This window comes from Triticum aestivum, chromosome 2B (genome assembly GCF_018294505.1).
Source record: "Triticum aestivum cultivar Chinese Spring chromosome 2B, IWGSC CS RefSeq v2.1, whole genome shotgun sequence".
NCBI lineage: Eukaryota > Viridiplantae > Streptophyta > Magnoliopsida > Poales > Poaceae > Triticum > Triticum aestivum.
The window spans coordinates 34,683,346-34,689,928 of record NC_057798.1 but is presented as its reverse complement, the minus strand read 5'-3'; the positions used below and the strand labels follow the sequence as shown (position 1 = coordinate 34,689,928).

Here is a 6,583-nt window from a genome sequence, read left to right as displayed (position 1 = left end):
ACAACCATTATGCCTGGATCGACCGGCCGACGTCGCCACAGTGACACAACTGGCGCGAGAAGTCCGTCAAGGAGGAGGTGCCGCTGGCGATTGCGAAGCCGCACGACCGCCTCATCCACTACCTCGGTGGCTACAGCGGAGCCGACTCCTCGTCGCGGGGCATCGTGTCGACCGAGCAGAGGGCGACCAGGGAGGCAACACGACCCAGCGCCCTTTTCCTGGTCGAAGGACTACACGGATGACGATGATAGTACGACCGGTCAGGACCCAGCTCCCTTTTCCCGCTACAAAGTTAACATAGTGTTTTTTTAGTTTTTAGTTAAACGGATGAAATATCATAAGTTTTATGTAAACTACGAATGAAATTTAATGAATTGCATCGTGTTTGATGAAATTCGTCCGGTTCATTCTAATTTTCTTTTGAAATGGATGTGAGCACGGTTGTATAGCCAGCTACAACCTCACTGTCTTTGGACCACTTCGGACAAGTCTACGGATAAAGAGTGTATCCATTTTGAGGGTCAGCGCTAATGTGGACCCTCAAAACATTGCAAACATCCAGATCGATGTACGTGTCCTGACATAGTTTGCCATCCAACACGATACCCCATCGGTCCACGGACCACTCAGGTAGTTTGAAATCTCACAAACCGGATGCAAACAATGGGGGCCTTTGCGGGCGCCTGGACCGCCGTCACGTACGCGTGAACAACCGTAACCACCCAAAAACATCTCCCGTGCTGGCCCCCTTTCCCGTGCAAATGCACTTCCACTCTGCATGCTACATCCATGCGGGCCCAGAGCGGACACGGGCTATCAGTGGGCGATGCATTGAAGTGGCTGGCTAGATAAGAACGCCACCCGCGCCGCATGCGAACCATATGCCTGTGACATTTGTCGGAGAGATGTGACTAGACACGACGGACTGGGTCATCGACCAGTCGAAGACCACAGCGAAGATGAGAAAGCGTCATCTCCGCGGCCTCAACGAGAAGATGCTGAAGTACGGCAAGCAGTGGTCTCCAAGCGAGATCACCGTGCCGCCGCCTGTCTCTCCTGCGCCCACGTCCCTGGTGGCCGTGGCCACACTACACATGGCGCAGGAACAAGTGAATAGGATCATCTGCGAGCTCCAGACGGCGGTCGGGAAGCCTTACGGTGACTCCGCACTCTTCTGCCACTGGAAGCCCGACTCCAACAGCAACGACGGAGGTGCCACCGGCCAGCCCGGCCAGGCGTATGAGATCACCATCAAGTATAGGGGAGGTTAATTTTGTTAGAAGTTCTAATAACTATCTGGACAAAATATAGTCCGGCTGTATGGAACGAATATTTAAGTTTGAATAAAAATTGTCTTTTCTTTTAATTTGCATAATATATTTTGTTAAATTCCATTCAAAATGTGACCAGACATTTGCGGTATGCTGTGGAAATCAGGCTAGGATCGACTCACGGTGTGGATCAACGATGAACTGAATTCAACTCACGCAACAGAGTGGCAAAGAACAGAGACATGCACAACACAAGATAGATTATTTGCGACGTGCTGAACAGGGTATTTGCCGTGCTAACTGAAGAAAAGCACAGTTAACTGAAGAAACGCTACAGCTAACTGAAGAAAAGCTGCAGCTACATTATTCTGGTGCAAAGAGATTAACACTAACACTCTATTGTTGTTCCCCTCCAAGTTAGAGATGCCCTCGTGATATATTGGCAAGGAGACAACCAACACCAATGTATTGATCGATTTCTTGGAACCAGCCTATTTAACACTTCTATGATGATTATAAGATAAGCAACAACCTGGATGTAGGTACATATGAACATGTGTAAGAATGTTTTTTCTTTAACAGTAACATGTGTAAGAATGTTTAGGAAACAGAACAACCAACACCAACGTATTTGAGATCAAGTACGGACACTTTAGGGCAGTCACACCTACAAATCTTCTTGTCCAAATTATAAAGTACATGGACATAAAAAAATAGCAAATAACAGTAATGAATTCATCACTTCATCTAGGCTCCACATTTTCAGATCGGCGACTTTATTTATCCATCAAACCTGCATGCAGAAGCAGTAGAGTAGTAAGTTTCATGTCCAAAACGACATAGGTTGTGGCAATGATACTAAGAATGTAAATAACAGAATCACACTGGAAGCTTACCTTTATTGTGGTATTGTGTCCAGCGTAACAGAAAAAGTAAATTTGTGAACACATAATACATCTAGGTAAAATTTGTGAACACATAGTACATCACAAGCAGTAAACAGTATAACTACCCTTCACCTCTTGTACGACAGCAGCTAGCATGTTCAAATAGTCGAATTCAATTGCTGATGGACTGAATTTCCATCATGATACAACACGAGCAGCAGCTGCCAAAGTTCAACTATTCCCAAACACCTGGAACCATGTTGTACAATTTTGAATCCTTTGATCTAACAATTCACTAAAAGCAAAAATATTTTGAACATACGACATGCGAAATATACACAAAAAGTCAAGGATTTCCTTTTTCTTTCTTGGTTGACTGAAACCGGCAACGAACTGAGCTGAGCTGAACACAGCAAACACTCGAGCAAAAATAAAACAGAAGCATTGATCTTCAAGGAAACAGAGAGGCATTCACATGTTAAGGGAAACAAATGGAAGTTAAGAACAAGTTTAATCAACGTGCATCTTTGTGCATTTTCAAACTATTTTCCACCTGTGTTTCAGAAAATACTCTGAAGTAGATATAATCTTCTTGTCAACAAATGACATAAGTGTATGTACTCCAACAAATTGGAGATAGGTCCAAGTATTACTCTTGACATATGAAAATATAGAGGTTCATGCAATCGTCTCTCATCTTGTCCTTCTTATGCAAATTTGGATAGAAAAACCAACACTGGATTCAGAGTACTACTCGATAAAGATTCCTAAAGTCGTCGTTAAGTTTAGCAGACATCTGTTATATTTTTTAGAGACTCTTGTGAGTTTGCTTTATAAGAATTAAAAATATATGTTCCTATTATGTTACAGATAGGGTCCTTGTTCTGATTATGCTCACTTGTGTTGACTTACTCCCATATATATATGTACTCTATACTAAAACTAGAACTTAAATGTTTTCACAATGGATATGACAGTAAGGGGTCGCATTAGAAATAGAAGAGAGGAAGAATACATTCCCTGAATGTTTACTCACATTAGAAATAGAACCTAATTGTTAGTTTCAGAGATGAATGCTTACTCAGTGCGATGCTTACACTACATTTTCTGAATATTTTAAACATTCCTTGTACAAACTGAATTCAGATATGAATGTTTACTTAGTACAATTTAAACTATATTCCTGTACAAATTTTGTTCAATCCCTGACCAACCGAACATCGACAGGGATTAAGAGGGATATGGGTCAAGCCCCAACAGAGATTAGATTGACAAACAGAGGTTTCACACAAACCCAATGGTGATTAATTCCTTATTGGGAACAAATCCCAAACAACTGAACATAGCCCTAGTGGTACAGTACATCTCTGAAACTGTAACAAGCCTGAAGCTCCTCTCTCTCCAATCTGACGATCCATCCCCTTCATCATCTACCAAATCCCCCTACATCCCACGGCCATGTCTCGAGGTGCCCACAAGTAGGTCATTGGATGAGAGGAGATGGGAACGAGGGAGGAAGAGGGTTACCTCGGAGGTTAGTCTCGCCGTCGTACACGGTGAAGGAGAAGATGGGTGGCCGAAGGAGTAGAGCACCGCCGGTGGGCAGGCTGGAGGGGCGGGCAGAGGAGTAGGGGATGCTAGCAGACGACCTGCAGCCTTCCTGCCGCGGCCTCGCCGCTTCTCCCTTCTTCGCTGCACGCAAAGCCACCGCTCCCCTGTCCGTCTCCGCCTTCCCGCCACTCCCCGGGCCCTCGCCGCCTTCCAGCCTTCCCGCTAAGCGAGAGAAGATTGGATGATCGATTTGTGTCGTAGTAGACCTAGATCGATCCGGACTTGAAGGAGAATATAAATCTAGATCGGAGAATAAAAGTGGTGGACTCCGCACAATTTGGTTTTGCTCGGTCGGTTAGTACAGATTTTCGTGCCACATATCCCTAAAAGAAAGATTTTCGCTTCCCTCAAAAAAAAAGATTTTCGCGCCACATTCATTTTTTTTGCGGGCGTGTCTAATTAATTTATTTTTGTGCTGATATTTTTAATTATGTATATTTGGAGTATTATAATAAATACAATTTGCAACCAATACCTCGCAACATATAAGATCTGTTGCACCACGAACAGAGCCACGAGCTGCAAGTCTACAACGCATATGCTACACCGCTTATATGCGTATCTACTATGAATTTTGCAACGAATAGTCAAAATGATGTAGAATATGTGTTGCTTTATAGGGGGTATCCTTGTAGTGATTTTAGTAAACAAATCATCATCTCTTGTCAAACATTGTAATGATGCCAGCCTGAGGCTTATAATCAGGTGCTGGGAGCTAACTTTGCCACAACAATACAACATAGGAAAGTCGAGAAAATTGAACTTCACTGCCATGAAGCAACACATACCAGTGGGAGTACGGTTTATCATAACACTATGGCTGACTTCGGTCAGTGCGAACCAAAGAGCGCGTACTGACAAGTGAATCCCAAGTTGTGGTAAGATTCTCTTAGAATGGTTGATCCTGTGGGTGTACATTTTGTGGCCACAACTTTGTGAAGCTAGGCAAAATGATTGAGAGACTGAGAACACCATGACACACTTCAACTCTAAGAGCCAAACATGGATGGCTTTTCAGGGTGGACATGTTCTTCCCAACACCTCCAATCCCCAAGACAACAATAAGAGTTACATGCATTCCCGCACAAAATAGTCATTAGAGGCGCACACTAAGTTGTCCACACTGCTGTTTCACACTTTGGTCGTGTATATAAGATGATGCAAAGAAGTGAGAAAAAATAGTACATATTGTAAACATCACTTTGTCAGTCGAGTGGGTGGTGTAAATGAAGGTGATAGCAGGCGAAACATTTGAGGAATAATTGTATAGATATGTATACTCAGTACTATATGTAACATGCGAGGATACTGAGAAATGAAAAGAACCTAGTAGCAGAATTAGAGGGCATGGAAGGGTAACTCATGGCAGTTCCAAAGTGAGTGATGGCTCATTGAGTCATTAGTAAGTATAATTGTAATGTCACTTGCCCACGGCGGAGCTCCGTCCTTCAGTCGAGCAACGTGTGGTGTCCTGACATTAATGTGTTTTCAGTGGGATGGAGAAAGAAAACATGACTAGAGGTGAAAGTCCCCTTCTACTCCCAAGCTCATTTGAGCTCGCGATGAGTAGTAAATTCTGAAAAAAAGAGAAAAAAAAACTGATTTTCATCTTGACAAATGCCTTCAAATATACCATTTTTATAGCATTGATTTTGTTTATTTTTTTACCACGACTTCCAGAAATGTCATTTTATTACAAATTTTTGCGAACACACAAAACATTTGTCAAAGCTTGCACACAAAAATTCAGAATGTTTTGAAATTTTCTACTATTTTTTTGCATATTAATACATGTCTCATTTATATCAAAAAAATTATACTACAAGCCACGTACACACCGACCGGCGAGCGCACAGGATTTGGCATGTGCGCACGTAACTTTTTTTCGGTGTTTCCTGTGCGTGTTTGACTTTTGTAACAAAGCAATCAGACGGTTGGGGAAGCTTGTATCGAATGCTTGGCAGCCGACCGGCCCAAATTTGGGCCGGCGCACCGGCGCCTATCAGCGCCCGAATATTTTAGGCGGAAAAAACCCTCACGACTTTCTATCCGCCGCTGCTTGTCTCCAACAGCCGTCCTCCTGCCGCTTGTGCTGTCCAATTGCTGTCCTCTGGCGTTTCAAAACATGAGCTCATCATATGTCCCATGGGCTCCACGATCCACTTCTTTCTGCTGTCCCACCAATCATCTTGGTTTCTCCATTTTGCACCCCCAATTCCCCATCTCCTTGTGATCTAAAAAGTCCTATAGTTTTTCACAGAGGGAGTATATGTCAAGGCCTAGGTGGGTGAGAGAAAATAAAAAGAGGAGAAAGAGAGATGGCTTGACTCATTCAGGTGAGACCTCCTAATCGGCGCCAATTTAAGAACTAGCGCTCATGGGTCACTGGAATTGGCCTGCCCACTAATCTTCCCGATCGCTCCCTTCGTCAGGCTCACTCGCTCCCTCGCTCACTCACTCACTTATTATTATTTTTCATTTGTTATTGTCAACGGTTGGCCTATTTTCCAGGTAGAAAACCGGCAAGTTTTAGTATTTATTCGCATTTTTTTTAAAAAGTTCAAGGATCTTAGAAACAAAGAAATATACATGTATTTCAAAAAGATATTTGTGTATTGAAAAATGGTACATGAATTCAAAAATGTTCATGGATATGAAAAACAAATCAATAATTTTGAAGAAAACTTCATGGATTTAGGAAAATTTGATGAATTTCAAACAAGTTGACGGATTGGGAAAAAGTTCGCATATTTGTAACACTAGTGCAGAACCGGGCAGTAGCACCGGTTCGTAAGGCCCTTTAGTGCCGGTTCC

The 6,583-nt window shown here is 43.0% G+C and overlaps 1 long non-coding RNA gene across 1 annotated transcript; it reads right to left on the bottom strand.

Annotated features, from left to right (window-relative positions):
* Nucleotides 1-1,828: 1,828 nt before the first annotated feature.
* On the bottom strand, nt 1,829-4,003 carry LOC123040204 (uncharacterized). The gene is made up of 2 exons (XR_006418082.1): nt 3,686-4,003; nt 1,829-2,064 (listed from the first exon to the last, which is right to left on the bottom strand). It is a non-coding gene; the product is annotated as an uncharacterized lncRNA (long non-coding RNA).
* Between the last annotated feature and the right edge of the window lie 2,580 nt (nt 4,004-6,583).